Source organism: Camelus bactrianus, chromosome 24, assembly GCF_048773025.1.
Source record: "Camelus bactrianus isolate YW-2024 breed Bactrian camel chromosome 24, ASM4877302v1, whole genome shotgun sequence".
Classification (NCBI taxonomy): Eukaryota; Metazoa; Chordata; class Mammalia; order Artiodactyla; family Camelidae; genus Camelus; species Camelus bactrianus.
This window is the reverse complement of record NC_133562.1, coordinates 28,566,053-28,587,991: the sequence shown is the minus strand read 5'-3', so window position 1 is coordinate 28,587,991 and position 21,939 is coordinate 28,566,053.

Here is a 21,939-nt window from a genome sequence, read left to right as displayed (position 1 = left end):
ATTGAAAAGAAACTTTGTGTTCCCAACAAGCTAGGTGAAGGACAGCTTTCACATGCACTTCTCTCTCAGAACTGAGCATGTGGAGAGTTGTTCGTTCATCTAGCACATAGGGAACGGGTTGCAGGAAAAAGTTTTACTCTTTTTCTCACTGTGTTTCCTTGTGCCGGGTTGAAGTTTCTGCAGTTTTCACTGTAAAACCGAGTTGGAGCTAATAACTCCCCATATATATGTAAGGAGTGGAGTATGAAATTGAAAAGAATCTTTGTGTTCCCAACAAGCTATATGAAGGACAGCTTTCACACACACTTACCTCTCAGATCTGAGCATGTGGAGAGACGTTCATTCATCTAGCACAAAGGGAAAGGGTTTCAGGTGAAACTTTTACACTGGATTCTCAGTATGTTTCCTAGTTTAGGTTTGAAGTTCATGCAGTTTTCACTGTAAAATCGAGTTGGAGCTTGTACCTCCGAATACATATGTATGGAGTGGAGTATGCAATTGAAAAGAATCTTTGTGTTCCCAACAAGCTAGGTGAAGGACAGCTTTAACACACACTTATCTCTCAGAACTGAGCATGTGGATAGTAGTACGTTCACTAGCACAAAGGGAACGGGTTGCAAGAGAAATTTTACTCTGGTTCTCACTGTGTTTCCTAGTGCCGGTATGAAGTTCCTGCAGTTTTCACTGTAAAACCGGGTTGGAGCTAGTACCTCCCCATATATATGTATGGTGTGTAGTGTGTAACTGAAAAGAAATTTTGTTTTCCCAACATGCTAGGTGAATGACTTCTTTCACACACATTTATCTCTCAGAATTGAGCATGTGGAGTGTCGTTCGTTCATCTATCACAAAGGGAACGGTTTGCAGGGAAACTTGTACTCTCGTTCTCACTGTGTTTCCTAGTGCCGGTTTGAAGTTCCTGCACTTTTCACTGTAACATTGAGTTGGAGCTAGTACCTCCCCTTACATATGTATGGAGTGGAATATGCAACTGAAAAGAAACTTTGTGTTCCCAACAAGCTAGCTGAAGGACGGCTTTAACACAGACATATCTCTGAGAACTGAGCATGTGGAGAGGCGTTCGTTCATCTATCACAAAGGGAACGTTTTGCAGGGAAACTTTTACTCTGGTTCTCACTGTGTTTCCTAGTGCCGGTTTGAAGTTCCTGCATTATTCACTGTAAAACCGAGTTGGAGCAAGTACCTCCCCTTATATATGTATGGAGTGGTGTATGCCACTTAAAAGAAACTTTGTGTTAACAACAAGCTAGTTGAAGGACGGCTTTCACACACACTCATCTCTCAGAACTGAGCATGAGGAGGGTCGTTCGTTCATCTAGCACAAATGGAACGGGTTGCAGGAGAATCTTTTCTCTGGTTTCTCAGTTTGTTTCCTAGTGCCGGTTTGAAGTTCCTGCAGTATTCACTGTAAAACCGTTTTGGAGCTGGTACCTCCCCATATATATGTATGGAGTGGAGTTTGCAACTTAAAAGAAACTTTGTGTTCCCAACAAGCTAGGTGTAGGACGGCTTTCACACGCACTTCTCTCACAGAAATGAGCATGTGGAGAGACGTTCGATCATATAGCACTAAGGGAAAGGGTTGCAGAGAAACTTTTACTCTGGTTTCTTAGTGTGTTTCCTAGTGCCTTTTTGAAGTTCCTGCTGTTTTCACTGTAAAATCGAGTTGGATCTAGTACTTCCTCATATATATGTATGGAGTGGTGTATGCAACTGAAAACATACTTTTTGTTCCCAACAAGCTAGGTGAAGGACGGCTTTATCACAAACATTTCTCTGAGAACTGAGCATGTGGAGAGAATTTCGTTCATTTAGCTCAAAGGGAACGAGAAGCAGGAGAAACTTTTACTCTAATTTCTCAATGTGTTTCCTAGTGCCGGTTTGAAATTCCTGCAGTTTTCACTGTAAAACCGTGTTGGAGCTAGTACCTCCCCATATATATGTATGGAGTGGAGTTTCAAGTGAATAGAAACTTTGTGTTCCCATCAAGCTCGGTGAAGGACGGCTTTCACACACACTTATCTCTCAGAACTTAGCATGTGGAGAGTCGTTCGTTCATCTAGCACAAAGGGAACGGGATGTAGGGAAACTATTACTCTGGTTCTCATTGTGTTTCCTAGTGCCGGTTTGAAGTTCCTGCACTTTTCACTGTAAAACACAGTTGGAGCTAGTACCTCCCCTTATATATGTATGGAGTGGAGTATGCAACTGAAAAGATACTTTGTGTTCCCAACAAGCTAGTTGAAGTATCCCTTTCACACACACTTATCTCTCAGAACTGAGCATGAGGAGGGTCGTTCGTTCATCTAGCACCCAGGGAACGGGTTGCAGGAGAAACTTCTTCTCTGGATTCTCACTGTGTTTCCTAGTGGCGGTTTGAAGTTCCTGCTGTTTTCACTGTAAAACCGAGTTGGTGCTAGTACCACCCCATATATATGTATGGAGTGGAGTTTGCAACGTAAAAGAAAATTTGTGTTCCCAACAAACTAGGTGAAGGACGGCTTTCACACACACTTATCTCTCAGAACTGAGCATGTGGAGAGACGTTCGTTCATCAAGCACAAATGGAATGGATTGCAAGAGAAACTTTTACTCTGGATTCTCAGTGTGTTTCCTAGTGCCGGTTTGAAGTTCCTGCAGTTTTCACTGTTAAATCGAGTTGGAGCTAGTACCTCCCCTTATATATGTATGGAGTGGAGTATGCAACCCAAAAGAACCTTTGTGTTCCCAACAAGCTAGGTGAAGGACGGCTTTCACACACAGTTATCTCTCAGAACTGAGCATCTGGGTAGACTTTTGTTCATTTAGCAAAAAGGGAACGGGTTGCAGGAGAACCTTTTACTCTGGTTTCTCAGTGTGTTTCCTAGTGCCTGCTTGAAGTTCCTGCAGATTTCACTGTAAAACCGAGTTGGAGCTAGTAACTCCCCATATATATGTATGGAGTGGAGTTTGCAAGTGAAATGAAACTTTTTGACACAACAAGCTATGTGAATGTCTGCTTTCACACAAACTTATCTCTCAGAAATGAGCATGAGGAGAGTCGTTCGTTCACCTTGCACAAAGGGAACGGGTTGCATGAGAAACTTTTACTCTGGTTTCTCAGCTTGTTTCCTAGTTCCTGTTTTAAATTCCTGCTGTTTTCACTGTATAACCGAGTTGGAGCTAGTACCTCCCCATATATATCTATGGATTGGAGTTTGCAATTGAAAAGAAATTTTGTGTTCCCAATAAGCAAGGTGAAGGACGGCTTTCACTCACAATTATCTCTCAGAACTGAGCATGTGGAGAGATATTCGTTTATCAAGCAAAAATGGAATGGGTTGCAGGAGAAATTTTTACTCTTTTTTCTCAGAGTGTTTCCTACTGCCGGTTTAAAGTTCCTGCAGTTTTCACTGTAAAACAGTGTTGGAGCTGGTACCTAATCATATATATGTATGGAGTGGAGTTTGCAAATTAAAAGAAACTTTGTGTTCCCAACAAGCTAGGTAAAGGACGGCTTTCCCACACAATTATCTCTCAGAAATGAGCATGTGGATAGTCGTTCGTTCATCTAGCAAAAAGGGAACGGGTTGCATGAGAAACTTTTACTCTGGTTTCTCAGTGTGTTTCCTAGTGCCGGTTTGAAGTTCCTGCAATTTTCACTGTAAAACCGAGTTGGAGCTAGTACTTCCCCTTATATATATATATGGAGTGGATTATGCAACTGAATAGAAACTTTGTGTTCCCAACATGCTAGGTGAAGGACGGCTTTCACACAAAATTATCTCTCAGAAATCAGCATCTGGGGAGACTTTCGTTCATTTAGCAAATAGGGAACGGTTTGCAGGAGAATCTTTTACTCTGGTTTCTCAGTGTGTTTCCTAGTGCCTGTTTGAAGTTCCTGCAGTTTTCACTGTGAAACCGAGTTGGAGCTAGTACCTCCCCATATATATGTATGGAGTGGTGTTTGAAAGTGAAAAGAAACTTTGTGACACAACAAGCTATGTGAATGACTGCTTTCACACAAACTTATCTCTCAGAAATGAGCATGAGGAGAGTCGTTCGTTCATCTTGCAGAAAGGGACCGGGTTGCAGGAGAAAGTTATACTCTGGTTTCTCAGTTTGTTTCCTAGTTCCGGTTTTATTTTCTTGCAGTTTTCACTGTAAAACTGAGTTGGAGCTAGTACCTCCGCATATATATGTATGGATTGGAGTTTGCAACTGAAAAGAAATTTTGTGTTCCCAACAAGCAAGGTGAAGGACGGCTTTCACTCACACTTATCTCTCAGAACTGAGCATGTGGAGAGACATTCGTTTATCAAGCACAAATGGAATGGGTTCCAGGGCAAACTTTTACTCTTTTTTCTCAGAGTGTTTCCTAGTGCCGGTTTGAAGTTCCTGCAGTTTTCACTGTAAAACCGTGTTGGAGCTGGTACCTACTCATATATATGTATGGAGTGGAGTTTGCAACTGTAAAGAAACTTTGTGTTCCCAACAAGCTAGGTAAAGGACGGCTTTCCCACACACTTTTTTCTCAGAAATGAGCATGTGGAGAGACGTTCGATCATTTAGCTCAAAGGGAACGGGAAGCATGGGAAACTATTACTCTATTTTCTCATTTTTTTTCCCAGTGCCGTTTTGAATTTCCTGCAGTTTTCACTTTAAAACCGAGTTAGAGCTAGTACCTCCCCATATATATGTATGGACTGGAGTTTGCAACTTAAAAGAAACTTTGTGTTCCCAACATGCTAGGTAAAGAATGGCTTTCACACACACTTATCTCTCAGAACTGAGCATTTGGAGACTCGTTCGTTCATCTAGAACAAAGGGAACAAGTGGCAGGGGAAACTTTTACTCTGGTTTCTCAGTTTGTTTCCTAGTTCCTGTTTGAAGTTCCTGCAATTTTCACTGTAAAACCGAGTTGGAGCTAGTACCAACCCATATATTTATATGGAGTGTAGTTTGCAATTGAAAAGAAACTTTGTGTTCCCAACAAGATAGGTGAAGGACGGCTTTAACACAAACTTATTTCTGAGAACTGAGCATGTGGAGAGACTTTCGTTCATTTAGCTCAAAGGGAACGGGAAGCAGGAGAAATTTTTACTCAATTTTCTCAGTGTTATTCCTAGTGCCGGTATGAATTTCCTGCAGTTTTCACTGTAAAACCGAGTTGGAGCTAGTACCTACCCATATATTTGTATGGAGTGAAGTATGCAACTTAAAAGAAACTTTGTGTTCCCAACATGCTAGGTGAATAACGGCTTCACACACACTTAACTCTCAGTAATGTGCATGTAGAGAGTCGTTCGTTCATCAAGCACAAATGGAATGGGTTGCTGGAGAAATTTTACTCTGGTTTCTCAGTGTGTTTCCTTGTGCCGGTTTGAAGTTCCTGCAGTTTTAACTGTAAAACCGAGTTGGAGCTGTTACCTACTCATATATATGTATGGAGTGGAGTTTGCAACTGAAAAGAACCTTTGTGTTCCCAACAAGCTAGGAATAGGACGGCTTTCCCACACACTTATCTCTCAGAACTGAGCATGTGGATAGTAGTACGTTCACTAGCACAAAGGGAACGGGTTGCAGGAGAAATTTTACTCTGGTTCTCACTGTGTTTCCTAGTACCGTTATGAAGTTCCTGCAGTTTTCACTGTGAAACCGGGTTGGAGCTAGTACCTCCCCATATATATGTATGGAGTGGAGTTTGTAACTGAAAAAAATTTGGGTTCCCAACATGCTAGGTGAATGACGGCTTTCACACACATTTATCTCTCAGAATTGAGCATGTGGAGAGTCGTTCGTTCATCTATCACAAAGGGAACGGTTTGCAGGGAAACTTTTACTCTGGTTCTCACTGTGTTTCCTAGTGCCGGTTTGAAGTTCCTGCACTTTTCACTGTACCATCGAGTTGGAGCTAATACCTCCCCTTATATATGTATGGAGTGGAATATGCAACTGAAAAGAAACTTTGTGTTCCCAACAAGTTAGCTGAAGGACGGCTTTAACACAAACATATCTCTGAGAACTGAGCATGTGGAGAGACGTTCGTTCATATATCACAAAGGGAACGTTTTGCAGGGAAAAATTTACTCTGGTTCTCACTGTGTTTCCTAGTGCCGGTTTGAAGTTCCTGCACTTTTCACTGTAAAACCGAGTTGGAGCAAGTACCTCCCCTTATATATGTATGGAGTGGTGTATGCCACTTAAAAGAAACTTTGTGTTAACAACAAGCTAGTTGAAGGACGGCTTTCACACACACTCATCTCTCAGAACTGAGCATTTGGAGAGTTCTTCGTTCATCTAGCTCAAAGGAAACGGGAAGCAGGAGATACTTTTACTCTATTTTCTCACAGTGTTTCCTAGTGCCGGATTGAAGTTCCTGCAGTTTTCACTGTAAAACCGTGTTGGATCTAGTACCTTCCCATATATATGTATGGAGTGGAATTTGCAACTTAAAAGAAACTTTGTGTTCCCAACAAGCTATGTGAAGGACGGCTTTCACACACACTCATCTCTCAGAACTGAGCATGTGGAGAGTTGTTCGTTCATCTAGCACAAAGGGAACTGGTTGCAGGAGAAACTTTTACTCTTGTTTCTCACTGTGTTTCCTAGTGCCTGTTTGAAGTTCCTGCAGTTTTCACTGTAAAACCGAGTTGGATCTAGTACCTTCCCATATATATTTATGGAGTGGAATTTGCAACTTAAAAGAAAGTTTGTGTTCCCAACAAGCTAGGTGAAGGACGGCTTTCACCCACACTTTCCTCTCAGAACTGAGCAGGAGGAGAAACCTTCGTTCATCTAGCACATACGTAAAGTGAAGCAGGAGAAAATTTTACTCTGGTTTCTCAGTGTGTTTCCTAGTTCAGGGTTGAATTTCCTGCAGTATTCACTGTAAAACAGAGTTTGAGCTAGTACCTCCCCATATATATGTATGGATTGGTGTTTGCCACTTAAAAGAAACTTTGTGTTCCCAACAAGCTACGTGAAGGACAGCTTTCACACGCAAAACTCTCTCAGAACTGAGCATGTGGAGAGTAGTTCGTTCATCTAGCACAAAAGGAACGGGTTGCAGCAGAAACTTTTACTCTTGTTTCTCACTCTTTTTCCTAGTGCCGGTTTGAAGTTCCTGCAGTTTTCACTGTAAAACCGAGTTGGAGCTAGTACCTCCCCATATATACGTATGGAGTGGTGTTTGCCACTTAAAAGAAACTTTGTGCTCCCAACAACTAGGTGAATTACGGCTTTCACACACACTTATCTCTCAGAACTGAGCATGTGGGGAGTTGTTCGTTAATGTAATAAAAAGGGAACGGGTTGCAGGGGAAACTTTTACTCTTGTTTATCACTGTGTTTCCTAGTGCCTGTTTGAAGTTCCTGCAGTTTTCACTGTAAAACCGAGTTGGTGCTAGTACCTCCCCATATATATGTATGGAGTGGTGTATGCAATTGAAAACAATCTTTGTGTTCCCAACAAGCTAGGTGAAGGACGGCTTTCACACGCACTTCTCTCTCAGAACTGAGCATGTGGAGAGTTGTTCGTTAATCTAGGAAAAAGGGAACGGGTTGCAGGGGAAACTTTTACTCTTGTTTATCACTGTGTTTCCTAGTGCCGGTTTGAAGTTCCTGCAGTTTTCACTGTAAAACCGAGTTGGTGCTAGTAACTCCCCATATATATATATGGACTGGAGTATGCAATTGAAAAGAATCTTTGTGTTCCCAACAAGCTAGGTGAAGGACGGCTTTCACCCACACTTACTTCTCAGAACTGAGCATGAGGAGAGACGTTCGTTCATCAAGCACAAACGGAAAGGTAAGCAGGAGAACTTTTACTCTGGTTTCTCAGTGTGTTTCCTAGTTCCGGTTTGAAGTTCCTGCAGTTTTCACTGAACAACCGTGTTGGAGATGGTACCTCCCCATATATATGTATGGAGTGGAATTTGCAAGTGAAATGAAACTTTTTGACACAACAAGCTATGTGAATGACTGCTTTAACACAAAATTATCTCTCAGAAATGAGCATGAGGAGAGTCGTTCGTTCACCTTGCACAAAGGGAACGGGTTTCAGGAGAAACTTTTACTCTGGTTTCTCAGTTTGTTTCCTAGTTCCTGTTTTAAATTCCTGCAGTTTTCACTGTATAACCGAGTTGGAGCTAGTACCTCCCCATATATATGTATGGATTGGAGTTTGAAACTGAAAAGAAATTTTGTGTTCCGAACAAGCAAGGTGAAGGACGGCTTTCACACAAAATTATCTCTCAGAAATGAGCATCTGGGGAGACTTTTATTCATTTAGCAAAAGGGAACGGTTTGTAGGAGAATCTTTTACTCTGGTTTCTCAGTGTGTTTCCTAGTGCCTGTTTGAAGTTCCTACAGTTTTCACTGTAAAACCGAGTTGGAGCTTGTACCTCCCCATATATATGTATGGAGTGGAGTTTGAAAGTGAAAACAAACTTTGTGACACAAAAAGCTATGTGAATGACTGCTTTCACACAAACTTATCTCTCAGAACTGAGCATGTGGAGAGACATTCGTTTATGAAGCACAAATGGAATGGGTTGCAGGGGAAACTTTTACTCTTTTTTCTCAGATTGTTTCCTAGTGCCGGTTTGAAGTTCCTGCAGTTTTCACTGTAAAACCGTGTTGGAGCTGGTACCTACTCATATATATGTATGGAGTGGAGTTTGCAACTGTAAAGAAACTTTGTGTTCCCAACAAGCTAGGTAAAGGACGGATTTCCCACACAATTTTGTCTCAGAAATGAGCATGTGGAGAGACGTTCGATCATTTAGCTCAAAGGGAACGGGAAGCATGGGAAACTATTACTCTATTTTCTCATTTTTTTTCCCAGTGCCGTTTTGAATTTCCTGCAGTTTTCACTTTAAAACCGATTTAGAGCTAGTACCTCCCCATATATATGTATGGACTGGAGTTTGCAACTTAAAAGAAACTTTGTGTTCCCAACATTCTAGGTGAAGGACGGCTTTCACACACAATTATCTCTCAGAACTGAGCGTTTGGAGACTCGTTCGTTCATCTAGAACAAAGGGAACAGGTTGCAGGGGAAACTTTTACTCTGGTTTCTCAGTGTGTTTCCTAGTGCCTGCTTGAAGTTCCTGCAGATTTCACTGTAAAACCGAGTTGGAGCTAGTAACTCCCCATATATATGTATGGAGTGGAGTTTGCAAGTGAAATGAAACTTTTTGACACAACAAGCTATGTGAATGTCTGCTTTCACACAAACTTATGTCTCAGAAATGAGCATGAGGAGAGTCGTTCGTTCACCTTGCACAAAGGGAACGGGTTGCATGAGAAACTTTTACTCTGGTTTCTCAGCTTGTTTCCTAGTTCCTGTTTTAAATTCCTGCTGTTTTCACTGTATAACCGAGTTGGAGCTAGTACCTCCCCATATATATCTATGGATTGGAGTTTGCAATTGAAAAGAAATTTTGTGTTCCCAATAAGCAAGGTGAAGGACGGCTTTCACTCACAATTATCTCTCAGAACTGAGCATGTGGAGAGATATTCGTTTATCAAGCAAAAATGGAATGGGTTGCAGGAGAAATTTTTACTCTTTTTTCTCAGAGTGTTTCCTAGTGCCGGTTTAAAGTTCCTGCAGTTTTCACTGTAAAACAGTGTTGGAGCTGGTACCTAATCATATATATGTATGGAGTGGAGTTTGCAAATTAAAAGAAACTTTGTGTTCCCAACAAGCTAGGTAAAGGACGGCTTTCCCACACAATTATCTCTCAGAAATGAGCATGTGGATAGTCGTTCGTTCATCTAGCAAAAAGGGAACGGGTTGCATGAGAAACTTTTACTCTGGTTTCTCAGTGTGTTTCCTAGTGCCGGTTTGAAGTTCCTGCAATTTTCACTGTAAAACCGAGTTGGAGCTAGTACTTCCCCTTATATATATATATGGAGTGGATTATGCAACTGAATAGAAACTTTGTGTTCCCAACATGCTAGGTGAAGGACGGCTTTCACACAAAATTATCTCTCAGAAATCAGCATCTGGGGAGACTTTCGTTCATTTAGCAAATAGGGAACGGTTTGCAGGAGAATCTTTTACTCTGGTTTCTCAGTGTGTTTCCTAGTGCCTGTTTGAAGTTCCTGCAGTTTTCACTGTGAAACCGAGTTGGAGCTAGTACCTCCCCATATATATGTATGGAGTGGAGTTTGAAAGTGAAAAGAAACTTTGTGACACAACAAGCTATGTGAATGACTGCTTTCACACAAACTTATCTCTCAGAAATGAGCATGAGGAGAGTCGTTCGTTCATCTTGCAGAAAGGGACCGGGTTGCAGGAGAAAGTTATACTCTGGTTTCTCAGTTTGTTTCCTAGTTCCGGTTTTAATTTCTTGCAGTTTTCACTGTAAAACTGAGTTGGAGCTAGTACCTCCGCATATATATGTATGGATTGGAGTTTGCAACTGAAAAGAAATTTTGTGTTCCCAACAAGCAAGGTGAAGGACGGCTTTCACTCACACTTATCTCTCAGAACTGAGCATGTGGAGAGACATTCGTTTATCAAGCACAAATGGAATGGGTTCCAGGGCAAAATTTTACTCTTTTTTCTCAGAGTGTTTCCTAGTGCCGGTTTGAAGTTCCTGCAGTTTTCACTGTAAAACCGTGTTGGAGCTGGTACCTACTCATATATATGTATGGAGTGGAGTTTGCAACTGTAAAGAAACTTTGTGTTCCCAACAAGCTAGGTAAAGGACGGCTTTCCCACACAATTTTTTCTCAGAAATGAGCATGTGGAGAGACGTTCGATCATTTAGCTCAAAGGGAACGGGAAGCATGGGAAACTATTACTCTATTTTCTCATTTTTTTTCCCAGTGCCGTTTTGAATTTCCTGCAGTTTTCACTTTAAAACCGAGTTAGAGCTAGTACCTCCCCATATATATGTATGGACTGGAGTTTGCAACTTAAAAGAAACTTTGTGTTCCCAACATGCTAGGTAAAGAATGGCTTTCACACACACTTATCTCTCAGAACTGAGCATTTGGAGACTCGTTCGTTCATCTAGAACAAAGGGAACAAGTGGCAGGGGAAACTTTTACTCTGGTTTCTCAGTTTGTTTCCTAGTTCCTGTTTGAAGTTCCTGCAATTTTCACTGTAAAACCGAGTTGGAGCTAGTACCAACCCATATATTTATATGGAGTGTAGTTTGCAATTGAAAAGAAACTTTGTGTTCCCAACAAGATAGGTGAAGGACGGCTTTAACACAAACTTATTTCTGAGAACTGAGCATGTGGAGAGACTTTCGTTCATTTAGCTCAAAGGGAACGGGAAGCAGGAGAAATTTTTACTCAATTTTCTCAGTGTTATTCCTAGTGCCGGTATGAATTTCCTGCAGTTTTCACTGTAAAACCGAGTTGGAGCTAGTACCTACCCATATATTTGTATGGAGTGGAGTATGCAACTTAAAAGAAACTTTGTGTTCCCAACATGCTAGGTGAATGACGGCATTCACACACAATTATCTCTCAATACTGAGCATGTGGAGGGAAGTTTGTTCACCTAGCACAAAGGGAACACGTTGCTGGAGAAACTTTTACTTTGGTTTCTCACTATGTTTCCTAGTGCCGGTTTGAATTTCCTGCTGTTTTCACTGTAAAACCGAGTTGGAGCTGGTACCTCCCCTTATATATGTATGGAGTGGAGTTTACAACAGAAAAGAAACTTTGTGTTCCCAACAAGCTAGGTGAATAACGGCTTCACACACACTTAACTCTCAGTAATGTGCATGTAGAGAGTCGTTCGTTCATCAAGCACAAATGGAATGGGTTGCTGGAGAAATTTTACTCTGGTTTCTCAGTGTGTTTCCTTGTGCCGGTTTGAAGTTCCTGCAGTTTTAACTGTAAAACCGAGTTGGAGCTGTTACCTACTCATATATATGTATGGAGTGGAGTTTGCAACTGAAAAGAACCTTTGTGTTCCCAACAAGCTAGGAATAGGACGGCTTTCCCACACACTTATCTCTCAGAACTGAGCATGTGGATAGTAGTACGTTCACTAGCACAAAGGGAACGGGTTGCAGGAGAAATTTTACTCTGGTTCTCACTGTGTTTCCTAGTACCGTTATGAAGTTCCTGCAGTTTTCACTGTGAAACCGGGTTGGAGCTAGTACCTCCCCATATATATGTATGGAGTGGAGTTTGTAACTGAAAAAAATTTGGGTTCCCAACATGCTAGGTGAATGACGGCTTTCACACACATTTATCTCTCAGAATTGAGCATGTGGAGAGTCGTTCGTTCATCTATCACAAAGGGAACGGTTTGCAGGGAAACTTTTACTCTGGTTCTCACTGTGTTTCCTAGTGCCGGTTTGAAGTTCCTGCACTTTTCACTGTACCATCGAGTTGCAGCTAATACCTCCCCTTATATATGTATGGAGTGGAATATGCAACTGAAAAGAAACTTTGTGTTCCCAACAAGTTAGCTGAAGGACGGCTTTAACACAAACATATCTCTGAGAACTGAGCATGTGGAGAGACGTTCGTTCATATATCACAAAGGGAACGTTTTGCAGGGAAAAATTTACTCTGGTTCTCACTGTGTTTCCTAGTGCCGGTTTGAAGTTCCTGCACTTTTCACTGTAAAACCGAGTTGGAGCAAGTACCTCCCCTTATATATGTATGGAGTGGTGTATGCCACTTAAAAGAAACTTTGTGTTAACAACAAGCTAGTTGAAGGACGGCTTTCACACACACTCATCTCTCAGAACTGAGCATTTGGAGAGTTCTTCGTTCATCTAGCTCAAAGGAAACGGGAAGCAGGAGATACTTTTACTCTATTTTCTCACAGTGTTTCCTAGTGCCGGATTGAAGTTCCTGCAGTTTTCACTGTAAAACCGTGTTGGATCTAGTACCTTCCCATATATATGTATGGAGTGGAATTTGCAACTTAAAAGAAACTTTGTGTTCCCAACAAGCTATGTGAAGGACGGCTTTCACACACACTCATCTCTCAGAACTGAGCATGTGGAGAGTTGTTCGTTCATCTAGCACAAAGGGAACTGGTTGCAGGAGAAACTTTTACTCTTGTTTCTCACTGTGTTTCCTAGTGCCTGTTTGAAGTTCCTGCAGTTTTCACTGTAAAACCGAGTTGGATCTAGTACCTTCCCATATATATTTATGGAGTGGAATTTGCAACTTAAAAGAAAGTTTGTGTTCCCAACAAGCTAGGTGAAGGACGGCTTTCACCCACACTTTCCTCTCAGAACTGAGCAGGAGGAGAAACCTTCGTTCATCTAGCACATACGTAAAGTGAAGCAGGAGAAAATTTTACTCTGGTTTCTCAGTGTGTTTCCTAGTTCAGGGTTGAATTTCCTGCAGTATTCACTGTAAAACAGAGTTTGAGCTAGTACCTCCCCATATATATGTATGGATTGGTGTTTGCCACTTAAAAGAAACTTTGTGTTCCCAACAAGCTACGTGAAGGACAGCTTTCACACGCAAAACTCTCTCAGAACTGAGCATGTGGAGAGTAGTTCGTTCATCTAGCACAAAAGGAACGGGTTGCAGCAGAAACTTTTACTCTTGTTTCTCACTCTTTTTCCTAGTGCCGGTTTGAAGTTCCTGCAGTTTTCACTGTAAAACCGAGTTGGAGCTAGTACCTCCCCATATATACGTATGGAGTGGTGTTTGCCACTTAAAAGAAACTTTGTGCTCCCAACAACTAGGTGAATTACGGCTTTCACACACACTTATCTCTCAGAACTGAGCATGTGGGGAGTTGTTCGTTAATGTAATAAAAAGGGAACGGGTTGCAGGGGAAACTTTTACTCTTGTTTATCACTGTGTTTCCTAGTGCCTGTTTGAAGTTCCTGCAGTTTTCACTGTAAAACCGAGTTGGTGCTAGTACCTCCCCATATATATGTATGGAGTGGTGTATGCAATTGAAAACAATCTTTGTGTTCCCAACAAGCTAGGTGAAGGACGGCTTTCACACGCACTTCTCTCTCAGAACTGAGCATGTGGAGAGTTGTTCGTTAATCTAGGAAAAAGGGAACGGGTTGCAGGGGAAACTTTTACTCTTGTTTATCACTGTGTTTCCTAGTGCCGGTTTGAAGTTCCTGCAGTTTTCACTGTAAAACCGAGTTGGTGCTAGTAACTCCCCATATATATGTATGGACTGGAGTATGCAATTGAAAAGAATCTTTGTGTTCCCAACAAGCTAGGTGAAGGACGGCTTTCACCCACACTTACTTCTCAGAACTGAGCATGAGGAGAGACGTTCGTTCATCAAGCACAAACGGAAAGGTAAGCAGGAGAACTTTTACTCTGGTTTCTCAGTGTGTTTCCTAGTTCCGGTTTGAAGTTCCTGCAGTTTTCACTGAACAACCGTGTTGGAGATGGTACCTCCCCATATATATGTATGGAGTGGAATTTGCAAGTGAAATGAAACTTTTTGACACAACAAGCTATGTGAATGACTGCTTTAACACAAAATTATCTCTCAGAAATGAGCATGAGGAGAGTCGTTCGTTCACCTTGCACAAAGGGAACGGGTTTCAGGAGAAACTTTTACTCTGGTTTCTCAGTTTGTTTCCTAGTTCCTGTTTTAAATTCCTGCAGTTTTCACTGTATAACCGAGTTGGAGCTAGTACCTCCCCATATATATGTATGGATTGGAGTTTGAAACTGAAAAGAAATTTTGTGTTCCGAACAAGCAAGGTGAAGGACGGCTTTCACACAAAATTATCTCTCAGAAATGAGCATCTGGGGAGACTTTTATTCATTTAGCAAAAGGGAACGGTTTGTAGGAGAATCTTTTACTCTGGTTTCTCAGTGTGTTTCCTAGTGCCTGTTTGAAGTTCCTACAGTTTTCACTGTAAAACCGAGTTGGAGCTTGTACCTCCCCATATATATGTATGGAGTGGAGTTTGAAAGTGAAAAGAAACTTTGTGACACAAAAAGCTATGTGAATGACTGCTTTCACACAAACTTATCTCTCAGAACTGAGCATGTGGAGAGACATTCGTTTATGAAGCACAAATGGAATGGGTTGCAGGGGAAACTTTTACTCTTTTTTCTCAGATTGTTTCCTAGTGCCGGTTTGAAGTTCCTGCAGTTTTCACTGTAAAACCGTGTTGGAGCTGGTACCTACTCATATATATGTATGGAGTGGAGTTTGCAACTGTAAAGAAACTTTGTGTTCCCAACAAGCTAGGTAAAGGACGGATTTCCCACACAATTTTGTCTCAGAAATGAGCATGTGGAGAGACGTTCGATCATTTAGCTCAAAGGGAACGGGAAGCATGGGAAACTATTACTCTATTTTCTCATTTTTTTTCCCAGTGCCGTTTTGAATTTCCTGCAGTTTTCACTTTAAAACCGATTTAGAGCTAGTACCTCCCCATATATATGTATGGACTGGAGTTTGCAACTTAAAAGAAACTTTGTGTTCCCAACATTCTAGGTGAAGGACGGCTTTCACACACAATTATCTCTCAGAACTGAGCGTTTGGAGACTCGTTCGTTCATCTAGAACAAAGGGAACAGGTTGCAGGGGAAACTTTTACTCTGGTTTCTCAGTTTGTTTCCTAGTTCCTGTTTGAAGTTCCTGCAATTTTCACTGTAAAACCGAGTTGGAGCTAGTACCACCCCATATATTTATATGGAGTGGAGTTTGCAACTGAAAAGAAACTTTGTGTTCCCAACAAGATAAGTGAAGGACGGCTTAACACAAAATTAACTCTGAGAACTGAGCATGTGGAGAGACATTCGTTCATTTAGCTCAAAGGTAACGGGAAGCAGGAGAAAGTTTTACTCTATTTTCTCAGTGTTATTCCTAGTGCCGGTATGAATTTCCTGCAGTTTTCACTGTAAAACCGAGTTGGAGCTAGTACCTACCCATATATTTGTATGGAGTGGAGTATGCAACTTAAAAGAAACTTTGTGTTCCCAACAAGCTAGGTGAATGACGGCATTCACACACAATTATCTCTCACTACTGAGCATGTGGAGGGAAGTTTCTTCACCTGGCACAAAGGGAACACGATCTGGAGAAACTTTTACTTTGGTTTCTCACTATGTTTCCTAGTGCCGGTTTGAATTTCCTGCTGTTTTCACTGTAAAACCGAGTTGGAGCTGGTACCTACCCTTATATATGTATGGAGTGGAGTTTACAACGGAAAAGAAACTTTGTATTCCCAACAAGCTAGGTGAAGGACGGCTTCACACACACTTAACTCTCAGTAATGTGCATGTGGAGAGTCGTTCATTCATCAAGCACAAATGGAAAGGGTTCCAAAGAAACATTTACTCTGGTTTCTCAGTGTGTTTCCTTGTGCCGGTTTGAAGTTCCTGCAGTTTTAACTGTAAAACCGAGTTGGAGCTGTTACCTACTCATATATAAGTATGGAGTGGAGTTTGCAACTGAAAAGAACCTTTGTGTTCCCAATAAGCTAGGAATAGGACGGCTTTCCCACACACTTTTCTCTCAGAACTGAGCATGTGGATAGTAGTACGTTCACTAGCACAAAGGGAACGGGTTGCAGGAGAAATTTTACTCTGGTTCTCACTGTGTTTCCTAGTGCCGGTTTGAAGTTCCTGCAGTTTTCACTGTAAAACCGGGTTGGAGCTAGTACCTCCCCATATATATGTATGGAGTGGAGTTTGCAACTTAAAAGAAACTTTGTGTTCCCAACAAGCTAGGTGAAGGACGGCTTTCACACCCATTTCTCTCACAGAAATGAGCATGTGGAGAGACGTTCGATCATATAGCACTAAGGGAAAGGGTTGCAGAGAAACTTTTACTCTGCTTTCTTAGTGTGTTTCCTAGTGCCATTTTGAAGTTCCTGCTGTTTTCACTGTAAAATCGAGTTGGAGCTAGTACTTCCCCATATATATGTATCGAGTGGAGTATGCAACTGAAAACATACTTTGTGTTCCCAACAAGCTAGGTGAAGGACGGCTTTAACACAAACTTTTCTCTGAGAACTGAGCATGTGGAGAGACGTTCGTTCATCTATCACAAAGGGAACGGGTTGCAGGGTATCTTTTACTCTGGTTCTCATTGTGTTTCCTAGTGCAGGTTTGAATTTCCTGCACTTTTCACTGTAAAACGGAGTTGGAGCTAGTACCTCCCCTTATATATGTATGGAGTGGATTATGCAACTGAAAAGAAACTTTGTATTCCCAACAAGCTAGTTGAAGGAACCCTTTCACACACACTTATCTCTCAGAACTGAGCATGAGGAGGGTCGTTCGTTCATCAAGCACCCAGGGAACGGGTTGCAGGAGAAACTTCTACTCTGGTTTCTCAGTGTGTTTCCTAGTGGCGGTTTGAATTTCCTGCTGTTTTCACTGTAAAACCGAGTTTGAGCTAGTACCTCCCCATATATATTTATGGAGTGGGGTTTGCAACTGAAAAGAAACTTTGTGTTCCCAACAAGCTAGGTGAAGGATGGCTTTCACACACACTTATCTCTCAGAACTGAGCATGTGGAGAGACGTTCGTTCATAGCACAAATGGAATGGATTGCAAGAGAAACTTTTACTCTGGTTTCTCAGTGTGTTTCCTAGTGCCGGTTTGAAGTTCCTGCAGTTTTCACTGTAAAACCGAGTTGGATCTGGTACCTACTCATATATATGTATGGAATGGAGTTTGCAACCGAAAAGAACCTTTGTGTTCCCAACAAGCTAGGTAAAGGGCGGCTTTCCCACACACTTATCTCTCAGAACTGAGCATGTGGAGAGACGTTCGATCATTTAGCTCAAAGGGAACGGGAAGCAGGGGAATTTATTACTCTATTTTCTCACTTTGTTTCCCAGTGCCGTTTTGAATTTCCTGCAGTTTTCACTTTAAAACCAAATTAGAGCTAGTACCCCCCATATATATATATAGTGTGGAGTTTGCAACTTAAAAGAAACTTTGTGTTCCCAACATGCTATGTGAAGGACGGCTTTCACACACACTTATTTCTCAGAACTGAGCATTTGGAGATTCCTTCGTTCATCTAGAACAATGGGAACAGGTTGCAGGAGAAACTTTTACTCTGGTTTCTCAGTTTGTTTCCTAGTGCCGGTTTGAAGTTCCTGCAGTTTTCACTGTAAAACCGTGTTGGAGGTAGTACCTCCCCATATATTTGTATGGAGTATATTATGCAACTTAAAAGAAACTTTGTTTTCCCAACAACCTAGGTGAAGGACGGCTTTCACACACATTTATCTATCAGAACTGAGCATCTGGAGGGAAGTTTGTTCACCTAGCACAAAGGGAACATGTTGCTGGGAATCTTTTACTTTGGTTTCTCACTATGTTTCCTAGTGCCGGTTTGATGTTCCTGCGGTTATCACTGTAAAAGCGAGTTGGTGCTGGTACCTTCCCTTATATATGTATGGAGTGGAGTTTGCAACTGAAAAGAACCTTTGTTTTTCCAACAAGCTAGGAAAAGAACGGCTTTCCCACATACTTATCTTTCAGAACTGAACATGTGGATAGTAGTACGTTCACTAGCAGAAAGGGAAAGTGTTGCTGGAGAAATTTTACTCTGGTTCTCACTGTGTTTCCTAGTGCAGGTTTGAAGTACCTGCAGTTTTCACTGTAAAACCGAGTTGGAGTTAGTTCCTCCCGATATATATGTATGGAGTGGAGTTTGCAACTGAAAAGAAAGTTTGTGTTCACAACAAGCTATGTGAAGGACGGCTTTCACATACACTTTTCCCTCAGAAATGAGCATGTGGAGGGATGTTCGATTATTTAACTCAAAGGGAACAGGAAGCAGGGAAATTATTACTCTATTTTCTCAGTGTGTTTCCTAGTGCCGGTAAGAAGTTCCTGCAGTTTTCACTGTAAAACCGTGTTGGAGCTAGTACTTCCCCATATATTTGTATGGAGCGGAATATGCAACTTAAAAGAAACTTTATGTTCCCAACAAGCTAGGTGAAGGACGGCTTTAAAACAAACTTATCTATGAGAACTGAGCATGTGGAGAGACGTTCGTTCATCTAGCTCAAAGGGAACGGGAAGCAGGAGAAACTTTTACTCTATTTTCTCACTGTGTTTCCTAGTGATGGTATGAAGTTCCTGCAGTGTTCACTGTAAAACCGAGTTGGAGCTAGTACCTCCCCTTATATATTTATGGAGTGGAGATTGCAACTGAAAAGAAATTTTGTGTTCCCAACAAGCTAGGTGAAGGACGGCTTACACACACACTTATCTCTCAGAACTGAGCACGTGGAGAGTCGTTCGTTCATCTATCACAATGGGAACGGGTTGCAGGGAAACATTTACTCTGGTTCTCACTGTGTTTCCTAGTGCCGGTTTGAAGTTCCTGCACTTTTCACTGTAAAATCGAGTTGGAGCTAGTACCTCCCCTTATATATGTATGGAGTGGAGTATGCAAATTAAAAGAAACTTTGTGTTCCCAACAAGCTAGGGGAAGGACGTCTTTAATAAAAACTTATCTCTGAGAACTGAGCATGTGGAGAGACGTTCATTCATTTAGCTCATAGGGAACGGGAAGCAGGAGAAACTTCTACTCTATTTTCTCACTGTGTTTCCTAGTGCCAGTTTGAAGTTCCTGCAGTTTTCACTGTAAAATCGAGTTGGAGCTAGTACCTCCCCATATATATGTATGGAGTGGAGTTTGCAACTGAAAAGAAACTTTGTGTTCCCAACAAGCTATGTGAAGGACGGCTTTCACACACATATATACCTCAGAACTAAGCAGGTGGAGAGACGTTCGTTCATCTAGCAAAAAGGGAACCGGTTGTAGTGGAAATTTTACTCTGATATATCAGTGTGTTTCCTAGAGCCGGTTTGATGTTCCTGCAGTTTTTACTGTAAAACAGAGTTGGAGCTAGTACCTCCCCTCATATATGAATGTAGTGGAGTTTGAAACTGAAAAGAAACTTTGTGTTCCAAACAAGCTATGTGAATGAAGGCTTTCACACACACTTATCTCTCAGAACTGAGCATGTGGAGAGAAGTTCATTCATCTAGGAAAAAGGAAATGGGATGTAGGGGAAACTTTTACTCTGGTTTCTCAGAGTGTTTCCTAGTGCCGGTTTGAAGTTCCTGCATTTTTCACTGTAAAACCGAGTTGGAGCTGATACCTCTCCATATATATGTATGGATTTGAGTTTGCAACTGAAAAGAAACTTTGTGTTCCCAACAAGCTAGGTGAAGGACGGCTTTCACACACACTTATATCTCAGAACTGAGCATGTAGAGAGTCGTTTGTTCATCTAGCACAAAGGGTACGGTTTGCAGGAGAAACTTTTACTCTGGTTTCTCAGTGTGTTTCCTAGTGCCGGTTTTAAATTCCTGCAGTTTTCACTGTAAAAAAGAGTTGGAGCTAGAACCTCCCCACATATATGAATGTAGTGGAGTTTGCAACTGAAAAGAAACTTTGTGTTCCCAACAAGCTAGGTGAAGGACGGATTTCACACACACTTATATCTCAGAACTGAACATGTGGAGAGTCGATTGTTCATCTAGCACAAAGGGTACGTGTTGCAGGATAAACTTTTACTCTGGTTTCTCAGTGTGTTTCCTAGTGCCGTTATGAAGTGCCTGCTGTTTTCACTGTAAAACCGATTTGGGGCTAGTACTATCCCATATATATGTATGGAGTGGATTATGCAACTTAAAACACAATTTGTGATCCCAACAAACTAGTTGAAGAACGGCTTTAACAAAGACTTATCTCTGAGAACTGAGCATGTGGAGAGACGTTCGTTCATTTAGCTCAAGGGAACGTGAAGCAGGAGAAATTTTACTCTATTTTCTCACTGTGTTTCCTAGTGCCTGTTTGAAGTTCCTGCAGTTTTCACTGTAAAACCGTGTTGGAGCTAGTACCTCCCCATATATATGTATGCAGTGGAGTTTGCAAGTGAAAAGAAACTTTCTGTTTCCAACACTCTAGTTGAAGGACTGCTTTCACACACACATATCTCTCAGAACTGAGCATGAAAGAGTCGTTCGTTCATCTTGCACAAAGGGAACGGGTTGCAGGAGAAACTTTTACTCTGGCTTCTCAGTTTGTTTCCTAGTTCCGGTTTTAATTTCCTGCAGTTTTCACTGTAAAACCGATTTGGAGCTAGTACCTCACCATATATATGTATGAAGTGGAATTTGCCACTGAAAATAAAGTTTGAGTTCCCAACAAGCTATGTGAAGGACAGTTCACACACACTTATACCTCAGAAATGAGCATGGGGAAAGTCGTTCGTTCATTTTGCACAAAGGGAACGGGTTGCAGGGGATACTTTTAGTGTGTTTTCTCATTTTTTTCCTAGTTCTGGTTTTAATTTCTTGCATTTTTCACTGTAAAACCAAGTTGGAACTAATACCTCCCCATATATATTTATGGATTGGGATTTGCAACTGAAAAGAAACTTTGTGTTCCCAACAAGCTAGGTGAAGGGCGGCTTTCCCACAGAATTATCTTTCAGAAATGAGCATGTGGAGAGCCGTTAGTTCATCTAGCACAAAGGGAACGGTTTGCAGGAGAACTATTACTTTGATTTCTCAGTGTGTTTCTTAGTGCCTGTTTGACGTTCTTGCATTTTTCACTGTAAATCGGAGTTGGTGCTAGTACCTCCCCACATATATGAATGTAGTGGTGTTTCAAACTGAAAAGAAACTTAGTGTTCCCAACAAGCTAGGTGAAGGACGGCTTTCACACACACTTATCTTTCAGAACTTAGCATGTGGAGAGACGTTCATTCATCTAGGAAAAAGGAAACGGGATGTAGGGGAAACTTTTACTCTGGTTTCTCAGTGTGTTTCCTAGTGCCGTTTTGAAGTTCCTTCAGTTTTCACTGTAAAACCGAGTTGGAGCTAGTACCTCCCCATATATATGTATGCAGTGGAGTTTGCAAGTGAAAAGAAACTTTCTGTTCCCAACAAGCTAGTTGAAGGACGGCTTTAACACAAACTTATCTCTGAGAACTGAGCATGTGGAGAGACGTTCGTTCATT